We start from the raw sequence: 17,989 nt of genomic DNA, 5'->3' as shown, positions 1-17,989 counted from the left end.
ATTCGTACTAGTACAATACACAGCTTTTAGATGTATGTACTATTGGTATATACACTCCAATGATCAGCTCTTAGCAGCCCATGTGAGTCACTTAACACATGTGGGAACCATCATTTGGCAACTAGCATGAAATATCTCATAAAATTACAAAAATATGAGTAATCATTCATGACTTATTTACATGAAAACAAAATTACATATCCTTTATATCTAATCCATACACCAACGACCAAAAACACCTAAAAATACTTTCATTCTTCAATTTTCATCATCTAATTGATCTCTCTCAAGTTCTATCTTCAAGTTCTAAGTGTTCTTCATAAATTCTACAAGTTCTAGTTTCATAAAATCAAGAATACTTTCAAGTTTGCTAGCTTACTTCCAATCTTGTAGAGTGATCATCCAACCTCAAGTAATCTTTCTTATTTATAGTAAGATATCTTTCTAATATAAGGTAATACTCATATTCAAACTTTGATTCAATTTCTATAACTATAACAATCTTATTTCGAGTGGAAATCTTACTTGAACTTGTTTTCGTGTCATGATTCTACTTCAAGAACTTTCAAGCCATCCAAGATCCTTTGAAGCTAGATCCATTTGTCTCTTTTCCAGTAGGTTTATCCACAAAACTTAAGATAGTAATGATGTTCATAACATCATTCGATTCATACATATAAAGCTATCTTATTCGAAGGTTTAAACTTGAAATCACTAGAACATAGTTTAGTTAATTCTAAACTTGTTCGCAAACAAAAGTTAATCCTTCTAACTTGACTTTTAAAATCAACTAAACACATGTTATATATCTATATGATATGCTAACTTAATGATTTAAAACCTGGAAATACGAAAAACACCGTAAAACTGGACATACGCCGTCGTAGTAACACCGCGGGCTATTTTGGGTTTGATAATTAAAAACTATGATAAACTTTGATTTAAAAGTTGTTCTTCTGGGAAAATGATTTTTCTTATGAACATGAAACTATATCCAAAAATCATGGTTAAACTCAATGTGGAAGTATGTTTTTCAAAATGGTCATTAAGACGTCGTTCTTTCGACTAAAATGACTACCTCTTACAAAAATGACTTGTAACTTATATTTCCGACTATAAATCTATACTTTTTCTGTTTAGATTCATAAAATATAGTTCAATATGAAACCATAGCCATTTGATTCACTCAAAACGGATTTAAAATGAAGAAGTTATGGGTAAAACAAGATTGGATATTTTTTTGATTTTTGTAGCTACGAGAAATATTAACAATTCTATACAAATCATATCCTAGCTAACTTATATTGTATTATACATGTATTCTAATATATTATGTAATCTTGGGATACCATAGACACGTATGGAAATGTTTTGACATATCGACCCATGTATATATATTATTTGGAACAACCATAGACACTCTATATGCAGTAATGTTGGAGTTAGCTATACATGGTTGAGGTTGATTCCAAAAATATATATACTTTGAGTTGTGATCTAGCCTGAGACGTGTATACACTGGGTTGTGGATTGATTCAAGATAATATATACCGATTTATTTCTGTACATCTAACTGTGGACAACTAATTGTAGGTTACTAACGAGGACAGCTGACTTAATAAACTTAAAACATCAAAATGTATTAAAAGTGTTGTAAATATATTTTGAACATAGTTTGATATATATGTACATATTTGTTATAGGTTCTTGAATCGACCAGTGGCCAAGTCTTACTTCCCGACGAAGTAAAAATCTGTGAAAGTGAGTTATAGTCCCACTTTTAAAATCTAATATTTTGGGATGAGAATACATGCAGTTTTATAAATGTTTTACGAAATAGACACAAGTAAATGAAACTACATTATATGGGTGAATGATCGAAGCCGAATATGCCCCTTTTGCTTGGTAGCCTAAGAATTAGTAAACCGATCTACTAATTGATGCGAATCCTAAAGATAGATCTATTGGGCCTAACGAACCCCATCCAAAGTACCGGATGCTTTAGTACTTCGAATTCGTTATTATCATGTCCGAAGGATTTCCCGGAATGATAGGGGATATTCTTATATGCATCTTGTTATTGTCGGTTACCAGGTGTTCACCATATGAATGAATTTTATCTCTATGTATGGGATGTATATTGAAATATGAAATCTTGTGGTCTATTATTATGATTTGATAATATATAGGTTAAACCTATAACTTACCAACATTTGTGTTGACGTTTTAAGCATGTTTATTCTCAGGTGATTATTAAGAGCTTTCGTTGTCGCATAATTAAATAAGGACGAGATTTGGAGTCCATGCTTGTATGATATTGTGTAAAAACTGCATTCAAGAAACTTATTTCGTTGTAACATATTTGTATTGTAAACCATTATGTAATGGTCGTATGTAAACATGATATTTTAGATTATCATTATTTGATAATCTACGTAAAGCTTTTTAAACCTTTATTAATGAAATAAAGGTTATGGTTTGTTTAAAAATGAATACAGTCTTTGAAAAACGTCTCATATAGAGCTCAAAACCTCGCAACGAAATCAATTAATATGGAACGTTTTTAATCAATAAGAATGGGACATTTCAGTCTGGACCATTCATAGTCAAAAGAGTTTTTCCATATGGAACAATAGAGTTAATAAATTCAAATGGGATTGAATTTAAAGTTAATGGTCACAGAGTTAAACATTACATACATGGTCCGATGGAAGTCGACACTGAAGTCAATCATAATTTCACCACCCAAGAAAACCCTCAGAATGAAAACATAAATATGTTATCAACAACATATGAAAAACCAAAATTGGAAGACGGGGAAGCTTCAAATTGGAGTGATGAAGAAGAATTCTTATACAAACCTTCCATTCCAAGAAATGGAGAAAAATGTGAACAAGAAGTTCAAGTAGAAGTGAAAGAACCAAGAAAAGATCACTTGGAAAAGGGTAACAAACCAACTCTACTTACTAAAGTAGGAGACCCAGGTGAATTTATCAGTTCTTGCTTTCTTAACGATGGTGCTATGTACAATGGACTCGCAGAATTAGGAGCAAGTGCAAATGTTATGCCTCTTTCCTTATATAAAAGATTAGGTGTGGGTAAATTAAGACCAACCAGAATAGGTGTTCAATTATTTGATCAAACCATTAAACACCCGGTTGGAATAGCAAACAATTTACTTGTTAAAGTGGGAAGTTTGGCCTTTGTTGCAAATTTCACAGTTATTAATATGGAGGAAGACCTTGATATTCCTCTAATTTTAGGTCGCCCATTTTTAGCAACCACCGAAGCTTTCATTGATGTAAGAGAATGTAGAATGACACTTAGGGATGGTGATAAATCGATCACGTTTGTGAACCGAAAGTTTACATCTCCACCAACCAAAACTGTTGAACCAATAAAAAAGCCTAAGTGTAGGGAATATGAAGCAACAACCAATAATGACCTGATAACAAAGAACCCCGTTGTTGATACGAAATTTGTAGTGACCCGAACTTTTCCATGTTTATATATATTAATTGAGATTGATATTTACATGATTAAATGTTTCCAACATGTTAAGCAATCAAACTTGTTAAGACTTGATTAATTGAAATATGTTTCATATAGACAATTGACCACCCAAGTTGACCGGTGATTCACGAACGTTAAAACTTGTAAAAACTATATGATGACATATATATGGATATATATATATAGTTAACATGATACTATTATAAGTAAACATATCATTAAGTATATTAACAATGAACTACATATGTAAAAACAAGACTACTAACTTAATGATTTTTAAACGAGACATATATGTAACGATTATCGTTGTAAAGACATTTAATGTATATATATATCATATTAAGAGATATTCATACATGATAATATCATGATAATATAATAATTTAAAATCTCATTTGATATTATAAACATTGGGTTAACAACATTTAACAAGATCGTTAACCTAAAGGTTTCAAAACAACACTTACATGTAACGACTAACGATGACTTAACGACTCAGTTAAAATGTATATACATGTAGTGTTTTAATATGTATTTATACACTTTTGAAAGACTTCAATACACTTATCAAAATACTTCTACTTAACAAAAATGCTTACAATTACATCCTCGTTCAGTTTCATCAACAATTCTACTCGTATGCACCCGTATCCGTACTCGTACAATACACAGCTTTTAGATGTATGTACTATTGGTATATACACTCCAATGATCAGCTCTTAGCAGCCCATGTAAGTCACCTAACACATTTGGGAACCATCATTTGGAAACTAGCATGAAATATCTCATAAAATTACAAAAATATGAGTAATCATTCATGACTTATTTACATGAAAACAAAATTACATATCCTTTATATCTAATCCATACACCAACGACCAAAAACACCTACAAACACTTTCATTCTTCAATTTTCTTCATCTAATTGATCTCTCTCAAGTTCTATCTTCAAGTTCTAAGTGTTCTTCATATATTCTACAAGTTCTAGTTACATAAAATCAAGAATACTTTCAAGTTTGCTAGCTCACTTCCAATCTTGTAAGGTGATCATCCAACCTCAAGAAATCTTTGTTTCTTATAGTAGGTTATCATTCTAATACAAGTTAATAATCATATTCAAAATTTGGTTCAATTTCTATAACTATAACAATCTTATTTCAAGTGATGATCTTACTTGAACTTGTTTTCGTGTCATGATTCTGCTTCAAGAACTTCGAGCCATCCAAGGATCCGTTGAAGCTAGATCCATTTTTCTATTTTCCAGTAGGTTTATCCAAGGAACTTAAGGTAGCAATGATGTTGATAACATCATTCGATTCATATATATAAAGCTATCTTATTCGAAGGTTTAAACTTGTAATCACTAGAACATAGTTTAGTTAATTCTAAACTTGTTCGCAAACAAAAGTTAATCCTTCTAACTTGACTTTTAAAATCAACTAAACACATGTTCTATATCTATATGATATGCTAACTTAATGATTTAAAACCTGGAAACACGAAAAACACCGTAAAACCGGATTTACGCCGTCGTAGTAACACCGCGGGCTGTTTTGGGTTAGTTAATTAAAAACTATGATAAACTTTGATTTAAAAGTTGTTATTCTGAGAAAATGATTTTTATTATTATGAACATGAACCTATATCCAAAAATTATGGTTCTACTCAAAGTGGAAGTATGTTTTCTAAAATGGTCATCTAGACGTCGTTCTTTCGACTGAAATGACTACCTTTACAAAAACGACTTGTAACTTATTTTTCCGACTATAAACCTATACTTTTTCTATTTAGATTCATAAAATAGAGTTCAATATGAAACCATATCAATTTGATTCACTCAAAACGGATTTAAAATGAAGAAGTTATGGGTAAAACAAGATTGGATAATTTTTTTCATTTTAGCTACGTGAAAATTAGTAACAAATCTATTCCAACCATAACTTAATCAACTTGTATTGTATATTATGTAATCTTGAGATACCATAGACACGTATACAATGTTTTGACCTATCATGTCGACACATCTATATATATTTCGGAACAACCATAGACACTCTATATGTGAATGTTGGAGTTAGCTATACAGGGTTGAGGTTGATTCCAAAATATATATAGTTTGAGTTGTGATCAATACTGAGATACGTATACACTGGGTCGTGGATTGATTCAAGATAATATTTATCGATTTATTTCTGTACATCTAACTGTGGACAACTAGTTGTAGGTTACTAACGAGGACAGCTGACTTAATAAACTTAAAACATCAAAATATATTAAAAGTGTTGTAAATATATTTTGAACATACTTTGATATATATGTATATATTGTTATAGGTTCGTGAATCAACCAGTGGCCAAGTCTTACTTCCTGACGAAGTAAAAATCTGTGAAAGTGAGTTATAGTCCCACTTTTAAAATCTAATATTTTTGGGATGAGAATACATGCAGGTTTTATAAATGATTTACAAAATAGACACAAGTACGTGAAACTACATTCTATGGTTGAATTATCGAAATCGAATATGCCCCTTTTTATTAAGTCTGGTAATCTAAGAATTAGGGAACAGACACCCTAATTGACGCGAATCCTAAAGATAGATCTATTGGGCCTAACAAACCCCATCCAAAGTACCGGATGCTTTAGTAATTCAAAATTTATATCATATCCGAAGGGTATCCCGGAATGATGGGGATATTCTTATATATGCAACTTGTTAATGTCGGTTACCAGGTGTTCACTATATGAATGATTTTTATCTCTATGTATGGGATGTGTATTGAAATATGAAATCTTGTGGTCTATTATTATGATTTGATATATATAGGTTAAACCTATAACTCACCAACATTTTTGTTGACGTTTTAAGCATGTTTATTCTCAGGTGATTATTAAGAGCTTCCGCTGTCGCATACTTAAATAAGGACGAGATTTGGAGTCCATGCTTGTATGATATTGTGTAAAAACTGCATTCAAGAAACTTATTTTGTTGTAACATATTTGTATTGTAAACCATTATGTAATGGTCGTGTGTAAACAGGATATTTTAGATTATCATTATTTGATAATCTACGTAAAGCTTTTTAAACCTTTATTGATGAAATAAAGGTTATGGTTTGTTTTAAAATGAATGCAGTCTTTGAAAAACGTCTCATATAGAGGTCAAAACCTCGCAACGAAATCAATTAATATGGAACGTTTTTAATCAATAAGAACGGGACATTTCAGTTGGTATCCGAGCGTTGGTCTTAGAGAACCAGAATTTTGCATTAGTGTGTCTTATCGAGTTTGTTAGGATGCATTAGTGATTCTGGACTTCGACCGTGTTTACTTGAAAAATGATTGCTTAACAAATTTTGTTGGAAACTATACATTTTTAACATGTGAATAATATGTGATATATTAATCTCTTAACGCGTTTGATATTATGTGATAGATGTCTACCTCTAGAACAAGTCCCATTGACTCACCTAATAATAATGAAGAGTCAAATGTAAATAGGAATGATTCGTGGACTGATTCACAAGTTCCCGAAGAGGAACCGGAAGAAGAGTCAGAACCGGAAGAAGAATCGGAACCGGAAGAAGAATCAGAACCGGATGAAGAAATAGAACCGGTGGGGGAAATAATAAAACGGTTAAGTAAAAGAAAATCCTCAACCAACCGACCAAGGTTAATTATGGTCAATGGTGTTTCCGCCAAGGAATCAAAATATTGGGAGGATTACCAATTCTCCGATGAATCGGATTCCGACGAGAATTCCGATGATGTTATAGAAATTACCCCAACTGAATTTAAAAAGGCAAAAGAAAATAATAAGGGAAAGGGCATAAAAATAGAGAAATCTAATTCCAACCCCGATGAACTTTATATGTATCGTCAACCCCCGAAGTCCTTAAGTTGTAACAATGACCCGGGAACCTCTAAACCACCAGGTTTTTCTAAACCAATGTGGAAAACGACGGCTCGTATTAGGGGAACATCATATATCCCTAGAAACTTGGCAAAACGAACCAAAACCGAAGAAGAAGAAACAAGCGAGTCGGAATAAGATAGTTGTATTCGTGTGGTGTAATATATGTAATATAGTGTGCTTATGCTTTATGATATATGTAAAAATTGCTTGTATTAATAAGTATTTTTTTTTTATGAATCTAACTCTTGTCTATTTTACAGTATAAAAACACAAAATGGATAGACAACCCAATATTTCAAGAGACCTACCCGGAGACATGATTGATGAAATCTTGTCTAGAGTCGGTCAGAATTCTTCGGCACAACTATTTAAGGTGAGATCAGTTTGTAAGACATTCGACGAACGTTCCAAGAATGCCTTGGTTTATAAAAGGCTTTCGTTCGAAAGATGGGGGATATCACATTGGGAAATCCATAGGTTACGATGTGTTTACTTTGACGCATATATTGCGGGGAACCCAAATGCTATTTTACGCAATGGGTTAAGAAATTATTTTGACTCAATATATCCGAATATTGGACTTCGTGATTTAGAAAAAGAGGCTAACATGCAACATAAAGAAGCATGTTATGCTTACGGATTAGTAATGTTCACTTCTCACCAAAGTGAGAACAAGAACATCGGGCTACAACTATTAAACAAAACGTTCCCACAAGTGACGGAGTCGGTAATTGGGGTAAGAAATGAGGTTTTTAGATTGTTACGGGACTGTTGGACGTTACGTAACCCTCGTCCCTTTGACGACGTTACAACACGCTGTCTTATCAACGGCCATAACGGTTATGTTCCACAAGACCAAGGATGGGAAGTAATCCTAGAAAAACCAGAATGCATGACTTGTTTCTGGACGTATGAATTACGTGTCTTTATTGCCTTTGCTGAACGACTTATGTACTAGCTAGAATTATCTTCACAACCATCTTGTATCAAATTTATTGTGTGCTATATTTCATGCTATATGTAAAATAAGCGGTATTGTCAGTTTGTAAAATATTGTGTAAAAGTTTGAACGCGAAATATTATTATAATCAGTTTTTCATATAGAATTGTAGTAGTTGAATTGTATATTAGCTACTAAGTATGAACTTAACGGGTAGGTACTACCCGAATTTAAACTTATAAAACGCTAATATGAAGAAAAAGCTTTTATAAATGAGTTCATATTATGCTACGAAATACTATTAACTACTCTTAATATTCTGTATGATTAACTTGTTCCATTTGACTATTTTGAAGGAAATGGCACCGACTACTCGACACACCGTGAATATGAATGAAGAGGAATTCCGTACTTTTCTAGCTTTAAACATAGCCGCAGTACAGGCTGCGCTACATACCAACAATAACCTTGGATCTAGCAGTACAGGAAATCGTGTAGGATGCACCTACAAAGAATTCACTGCCTGCAAACCTTTGGAATTTGATAGAACCGAAGGACCGATCGGATTGAAACGGTGGACCGAGAAGGTCGAATCGGTGTTTGCCATAAGTAAGTGTACTGAAGAGGACAAAGTGAAGTACGCTACGCATACCTTCACAGGTTCTGCGTTAACATGGTGGAATACCTATCTAGAGCAAGTGGGACAAGACGATGCGTACGCACTACCGTGGTCAGTATTCAAGCACTTGATGAACGAGAGGTACCGTCCCAGAACCGAGGTCAATAAGCTCAAGACAGAACTTAGAGGGTTACGAACCCAAGGATTTGATATTACCACGTACAAAAGACGATTCACAGAATTGTGCCTATTGTGTCCGGGAGCATTCGAAGATGAGGAAGAGAAGATCGACGCGTTTGTGAAAGGATTACCGGAAAGAATCCAAGAAGATATAAGTTCACACGAGCCCGCCTCCATACAACAGGCATGTAGAATGGCTCACAAACTAGTGAACCAGATTGAAGAAAGAATTAAAGAACAGACTGCTGAAGAGGCCAATGTGAAGCAAGTCAAAAGAAAGTGGGAGGAAAACGGTGATAAGAATCACCAATACAACAACAACAGCAATTACAACAATAATCGCAACAATTATCTCAACAATCGCAACATCAATCGCAGCTACAACAAACGGCCCAACAACAACAACAACAACAGCAACTACAACAATCATCCCAACAACAATAATAACCGCAACAATAACAACAATAAGAAGCAGCTATGCCAAAGGTGTGAAAAGTATCACTCGGGGTTCTGCACCAAATTTTGCAACAAGTGTAAAAGAAATGGTCATAGCGCGGCGAAGTGTGAGGTCTACGGACCAGGGGTTAATAGAACGAGAGGAACAAATGGTGTCGGAACGAGTAATGGCGGAGCAAGTAGTGTCGGAGCAAGTTATGCCAATGTAGTTTGTTATAAATGTGGAAAACCGGGCCACATTATTAGAAATTTCCCGAACCAGGAGAACACGAATGGACAAGGCCGCGGAAGAGTTTTCAATATTAATGCGGCAGAGGCACAGGAAGACCCGGAGCGTGTTACGGGTACGTTTCTTATTGACAATAAATCTGCTTACGTTTTATTTGATTCGGGTACGGATAGAAGCTATATGAGTAGAGATTTTTGTGCTAAATTAAGTTGTCCAATGACGCCTTTGGATAGTAAATTTTTACTCGAATTAGCAAATGGTAAATTAATTTCAGCAGATAATATATGTCGGAATCGAGAAATTAAACTGGTTAGCGAAACATTTAAGATTGATTTGATACCAGTAGAGTTAAGGAGTTTTGATGTGATAATCGGTATGGACTGGTTGAAAGAAGTCAAAGCAGAGATCGTTTGTTACAAAAATGCAATTCGCATTATACGAGAAAAAGGAAAACCCTTAATGGTGTACGGAGAAAAGGGCAACACGAAGCTACATCTTATTAGTAATTTGAAGGCACAAAAACTAATAAGAAAAGGTTGCTATGCTGTTCTAGCACACGTCGAGAAAGTACAAACTGAAGAAAAGAGCATCAATGATGTTCCCATTGCAAAAGAATTTCCCGATGTATTTCCGAAAGAATTACCGGGATTACCCCCACATCGATCCGTTGAATTTCAAATAGATCTTGTACCAGGAGCTGCACCAATAGCTCGTGCTCCTTACAGACTCGCACCCAGCGAGATGAAAGAACTGCAAAGCCAATTACAAGAACTTTTAGAGCGTGGTTTCATTCGACCAAGCACATCACCGTGGGGAGCTCCTGTTTTGTTTGTCAAGAAGAAAGATGGTACATTCAGGTTTTGTATCGACTACCGAGAGTTGAACAAACTTACCATCAAGAACCGCTACCCACTACCGAGAATCGACGACTTATTTGATCAACTACAAGGCTCGTCTGTTTATTCAAAGATTGACTTACGTTCCGGGTATCATCAAATGCGGGTGAAAGAAGATGATATTCCAAAGACTGCTTTCAGATGACGTTACGGTCATTACGAGTTTATGGTCATGCCGTTTGGTTTAACTAATGCACCAGCTGTGTTCATGGACCTTATGAACGTAGTGTGTGGACCATACCTTGACAAGTTTGTCATTGTTTTCATTGATGACATACTTATTTACTCAAAGAATGACCAAGAACACGGTGAACATTTAAGAAAGGTGTTAGAAGTATTGAGGAAGGAAGAATTGTACGCTAAGTTTTCAAAGTGTGCATTTTGGTTGGAAGAAGTTCAATTCCTCGGTCACATAGTGAACAAAGAAGGTATTAAGGTGGATCCGGCAAAGATAGAAACTGTTGAAAAGTGGGAAACCCCGAAAACTCCGAAACACATACGCCAGTTTTTAGGACTAGCTGGTTACTACAGAAGGTTCATCCAAGACTTTTCCAGAATAGCAAAACCCTTGACTGCATTAACGCATAAAGGGAAGAAATTTGAATGGAATGATGAACAAGAGAAAGCGTTTCAGTTATTGAAGAAAAAGCTAACTACAGCACCTATATTTTCATTTCCTGAAGGGAATGATGATTTTGTGATTTATTGTGACGCACCAAAGCAAGGTCTCGATTGTGTATTAATGCAACGAACGAAGGTGATTGCTTATACGTCTAGACAATTGAAGATTCACGAACAAAATTATACGACGCATGATTTGGAATTAGGCGCGGTTGTTTTTGCATTAAAGACTTGGAGGCACTACTTATATGGGGTCAAAAGTATTATATATACCGACCACAAAAGTCTTCAACACATATTTAATCAGAAACAACTGAATATGAGGCAGCGTAGGTGGATTGAATTATTGAATGATTACGACTTTGAGATTCGTTACCACCCGGGGAAGGCAAATGTGGTAGCCGATGCCTTGAGCAGGAAGGACAGAGAACCCATTCGAGTAAAATCTATGAATATAATGATTCATAATAACCTTACTACTCAAATAAAGGAGGCGCAACAAGGAGTTTTAAAAGAGGGAAATTTAAAGGATGAAATACCCAAAGGATCGGAGAAGCATCTTAATATTCGGGAAGATGGAACCCGGTATAGGGCTGAAAGGATTTGGGTACCAAAATTTGGAGATATGAGAGAAATGGTACTTAGAGAAGCTCATAAAACCAGATACTCAATACATCCTGGAACGGGGAAGATGTACAAGGATCTCAAGAAACATTTTTGGTGGCCGGGTATGAAAGCCGATGTTGCTAAATACGTAGGAGAATGTTTGACGTGTTCTAAGGTCAAAGCTGAGCATCAGAAACCATCAGGTCTACTTCAACAACCCGAAATCCCGGAATGGAAATGGGAAAACATTACCATGGATTTCATCACTAAATTGCCAAGGACTGCAAGTGGTTTTGATACTATTTGGGTAATAGTTGATCGTCTCACCAAATCAGCACACTTCCTGCCAATAAGAGAAGATGACAAGATGGAGAAGTTAGCACGACTGTATTTGAAGGAAGTCGTCTCCAGACATGGAATACCAATCTCTATTATCTCTGATAGGGATGGCAGATTTATTTCAAGATTCTGGCACACATTACAGCAAGCATTAGGAACTCGTCTAGACATGAGTACTGCCTATCATCTACAAACTGATGGGCAGAGCGAAAGGACGATACAAACGCTTGAAGACATGCTACGAGCATGTGTTATTGATTTCGGAAACAGTTGGGATCGACATCTACCTTTAGCAGAATTTTCCTACAACAACAGCTACCATTCAAGCATTGAGATGGTGCCGTTTGAAGCACTCTTTGGTAGAAAGTGCAGGTCTCCAATTTGTTGGAGTGAAGTGGGGGATAGACAGATTACGGGTCCGGAGATTATACAAGAAACTACCGAGAAGATCATCCAAATTCAACAACGGTTGAAAACCACCCAAAGTCGACAAAAGAGCTACGCTGACATTAAAAGAAAAGATATAGAATTTGAAATTGGAGAGATGGTCATCCTTAAAGTTGCACCTTGGAAAGGCGTTGTTCGATTTGGTAAACGAGGGAAATTAAATCCAAGGTATATTGGACCATTCAAGATTATTGATCGTGTCGGACCAGTAGCTTACCGACTTGAGTTACCTCAACAACTCGCGGCTGTACATAACACTTTCCACGTCTCGAATTTGAAGAAATGTTTTGCTAAAGAAGATCTCACTATTCCGTTAGATGAAATCCAAATCAACGAAAAACTCCAATTCATCGAAGAACCCGTCGAAATAATGGATCGTGAGGTTAAAAGACTTAAGCAAAACAAGATACCAATTGTTAAGGTTTGATGGAATGCTCGTAGAGGACCCGAGTTCACCTGGGAGCGTGAAGATCAGATGAAGAAGAAATACCCGCATCTATTTCCAGAAGATTCGTCAACACCTTCAACAGCTTAAAATTTCGGGACGAAATTTATTTAACGGGTAGGTACTGTAGTGACCCGAACTTTTCCATGTTTATATATATTAATTGAGATTGATATTTACATGATTAAATGTTTCCAACATGTTAAGCAATCAAACTTGTTAAGACTTGATTAATTGAAATATGTTTCATATAGACAATTGACCACCCAAGTTGACCGGTTATTCACGAACGTTAAAACTTGTAAAAACTATATGATGACATATATATGGATATATATATAGTTAACATGATACTATGATAAGTAAACATATCATTAAGTATATTAACAATGAACTACATATGTAAAAACAAGACTACTAACTTAATTATTTTTAAACGAGACATATATGTAACGATTATCGTTGTAAAGACATTTAATGTATATATATCATATTAAGAGATATTCATACATGATAATATCATGATAATATAATAATTTAAAATCTCATTTTATATTATAAACATTGGGTTAACAACATTTAACAAGATCGTTAACCTAAAGGTGTCAAAACAACACTTACATGTAACGACTAACGATGACTTAACGACTCAGTTAAAATGTATATATATGTAGTGTTTTAATATGTATTTATACACTTTTGAAAGACTTCAATAAACTTATCAAAATACTTCTACTTAACAAAAATGCTTACAATTACATCCTCGTTCAGTTTCATCAACAGTTCTACTCGTATGCACCCGTATCCGTACGCGTACAATACACAGCTTTTAGATGTATGTACTATTGGTATATACACTCCAATGATCAGCTCTTAGCAGCCCATGTAAGTCACCTAACACATGTGGGAACCATCATTTGGAAACTAGCATGAAATATCTCATAAAATTACAAAAATATGAGTAATCATTCATGACTTATTTACATGAAAACAAAATTACATATCCTTTATATCTAATCCATACACCAATGACCAAAAACACCTACAAATACTTTCATTCTTCAATTTTCTTCATCTAATTGATCTCTCTCAAGTTCTATCTTCAAGTTCTAAGTGTTCTTCATATATTCTACAAGTTCTAGTTACATAAAATCAAGAATACTTTCAAGTTTGCTAGCTCACTTCCAATCTTGTAAGGTGATCATCCAACCTCAAGAAATCTTTGTTTCTTATAGTAGGTTATCATTCTAATACAAGGTAATAATCATATTCAAACTTTGGTTCAATTTCTATAACTATAACAATCTTATTTCAAGTGATGATCTTACTTGAACTTGTTTTCGTGTCATGATTCTGCTTCAAGAACTTCGAGCCATCCAAGGATCCGTTGAAGCTAGATCCATTTTTCTCTTTTCCAGTAGGTTTATCCAAGGAACTTAAGGTAGTAATGATGTTCATAACATCATTCGATTCATATATATAAAGCTATCTTATTCGAAGGTTTAAACTTGTAATCACTAGAACATAGTTTAGTTAATTCTAAACTTGTTCGCAAACAAAAGTTAATCCTTCTAACTTGACTTTTAAAATCAACTAAACACATGTTCTATATCTATATGATATGCTAACTTAATGATTTAAAACCTGGAAACACGAAAAACACCGTAAAACCGGATTTACGCCGTCGTAGTAACACCGCGGGCTGTTTTGGGTTAGTTAATTAAAAACTATGATAAACTTTGATTTAAAAGTTGTTATTCTGAGAAAATGATTTTTATTATTATGAACATGAAACTATATCCAAAAATTATGGTTCTACTCAAAGTGGAAGTATGTTTTCTAAAATGGTCATCTAGACGTCGTTCTTTCGACTGAAATGACTATCTTTACAAAAACGACTTGTAACTTATTTTTCCAACTATAAACCTATACTTTTTATGTTTAGATTCATAAAATAGGGTTCAATATGAAACCATAGCAATTTGATTCACTCAAAACGGATTTAAAATGAAGAAGTTATGGGTAAAACAAGATTGGATAATTTTTTTCATTTTAGCTACGTGAAAATTAGTAACAAATCTATTCCAACCATAACTTAATCAACTTGTATTGTATATTATGTAATCTTGAGATACCATAGACACGTATACAATGTTTCGACCTATCATGTCGACACATCTATATATATTTCGGAACAACCATAGACACTCTATATGTGAATGTTGGAGTTAGCTATACAGGGTTGAGGTTGATTCCAAAATATATATAGTTTGAGTTGTGATCAATACTGAGATACGTATACACTGGGTCGTGGATTGATTCAAGATAATATTTATCAATTTATTTCTGTACATCTAACTGTGGACAACTAGTTGTAGGTTACTAACGAGGACAGCTGACTTAATAAACTTAAAACATCAAAATATATTAAAAGTGTTGTAAATATATTTTGAACATACTTTGATATATATGTATATATTGTTATAGGTTCGTGAATCAACCAGTGGCCAAGTCTTACTTCCCGACGAAGTAAAAATCTGTGAAAGTGAGTTATAGTCCCACTTTTAAAATCTAATATTTTTGGGATGAGAATACATGCAGGTTTTATAAATGATTTACAAAATAGACACAAGTACGTGAAACTACATTCTATGGTTGAATTATCGAAATCGAATATGCCCCTTTTTATTAAGTCTGGTAATCTAAGAATTAGGGAACAGACACCCTAATTGACGCGAATCCTAAAGATAGATCTGTTGGGCCTAACAAACCCCATCCAAAGTACCGGATGCTTTAGTACTTCAAAATTTATATCATATCCGAAGGGTGTCCCGGAATGATGGGGATATTCTTATATATGCAACTTGTTAATGTCGGTTACCAGGTGTTCACTATATGAATGATTTTTATCTCTATGTATGGGATGTGTATTGAAATATGAAATCTTGTGGTCTATTATTATGATTTGATATATATAGGTTAAACCTATAACTCACCAACATTTTTGTTGACGTTTTAAGCATGTTTATTCTCAGGTGATTATTAAGAGCTTCCGCTGTCGCATACTTAAATAAGGACGAGATTTGGAGTCCATGCTTGTATGATATTGTGTAAAAACTGCATTCAAGAAACTTATTTTGTTGTAACATATTTGTATTGTAAACCATTATGTAATGGTCGTGTGTAAACAGGATATTTTAGATTATCATTATTTGATAATCTACGTAAAGCTTTTTAAACCTTTATTGATGAAATAAAGGTTATGGTTTGTTTTAAAATGAATGCAGTCTTTGAAAAACGTCTCATATAGAGGTCAAAACCTCGCAACGAAATCAATTAATATGGAACGTTTTTAATCAATAAGAACGGGACATTTCAAAATTAGATGAACCTGTTTTTAACAGTTCAATGAAGAAACTTTATAAACGGATTCAAGATGCTAGGATTAAGGGGAACTTTAAGTTATGTAACCGATTAGTATCCAATTTGTCGCCTAAAGAAAAGACAATGTTAGTTGAATTTGTGAAAGTTACAGAGGAAATCAACAATTGGCTTGAAGCAAAAGTCGGAGATATACAAGTTGTTGACAAAGATATACAAGTTGTTGATAGTCCAATTGAAAATGAAGTTAATCACAATTTCGACACCACAGCTAACTAAGTGTGGGGAGAATCAAGTCTTTTAAGGATAATATATATTTCAGTTAGAGTTAGATATTCTGTTTTCGTGTAGTTTCTGAAAATGGAATCCGAATGGTCTTTCCCTAGCAGACCCTAAAGAACTAGTGTTCTCCATCCATTCTGAATTTTTATTTTTTTAGGTTTTACGAGATGAAGAATTCCTTTGATTTGAACCATGGTCTAATGCTACATGCTTTGATTACTAAACGTAATAATGACACACTCCCGAGTGACCTGGTGTCAGTAATAAGAGGCATATGTGACGAAGTAAGAAAAGAACTCAGGAAAGATCATCATAAGATACATTTTGGTAAAGGAAAATCAAAATTCGCAACAAAAAGAAGAGCACGACACCTTGAAAGATGTTATAAATGCGGAAAATGGTCACACGAAGGTAAATGTTCAAACAATCAAACATATTCAAATATCGAATTTATTACTTTATGCAGAGAATGACCGTTCATATGTTTAGAAGAAAAGATATTGAAGAATCGAGGTTACGCTTACATAGCTATGGAGAACCAAATCACACGACTCTCCTATGAGTCGGCTAAAGCAGGTCTCTGAGTATTCTATCTCACAGGTAAGTATGTACAATTTTTATTTTTATTTTTATTTTTATTGCTTTTAACCTTTTGATAATAAACACTGAATCGTTCGCTATAAAGTATTAAATTGGTATTCAATAAAATTAGGTATGCGTAACCGAAATTATTGATATCATACAAAAATTTATTACATCACTGCGAAATTTACCGTTTATTCTTAAGGTATAAATATCTTTAATCAATCAACCCAAAATATTTCAGAAATTCGTCAGGAGTAAAACTAGGTTATGGAACCGAAATTACTTTACCGAAAAGAGGGGCGTATATTTTTGATAATATTTGATTGATTAAAGTGGGATAAAAGACCAAAAATATTTTTTATTTTAATTTTTACCATGTTTTTAAAATTAATATATAAATATTAAATTAATATTGTAAACTTTTTAAAATCAATATATTTAAGTTTGTAAATATTTGAAAAATTAATATTTTTAATATAAGTTTGTATGTATAAAAATATTAATAAAATGAATTTTTAATTTTATGCATTTTAAATT

The sequence above is a fragment of the Rutidosis leptorrhynchoides genome, chromosome 11 (assembly GCF_046630445.1).
Source record: "Rutidosis leptorrhynchoides isolate AG116_Rl617_1_P2 chromosome 11, CSIRO_AGI_Rlap_v1, whole genome shotgun sequence".
NCBI classification, from domain to species: Eukaryota; Viridiplantae; Streptophyta; class Magnoliopsida; order Asterales; family Asteraceae; genus Rutidosis; species Rutidosis leptorrhynchoides.
Note: the sequence above shows the minus strand (reverse complement) of the source record.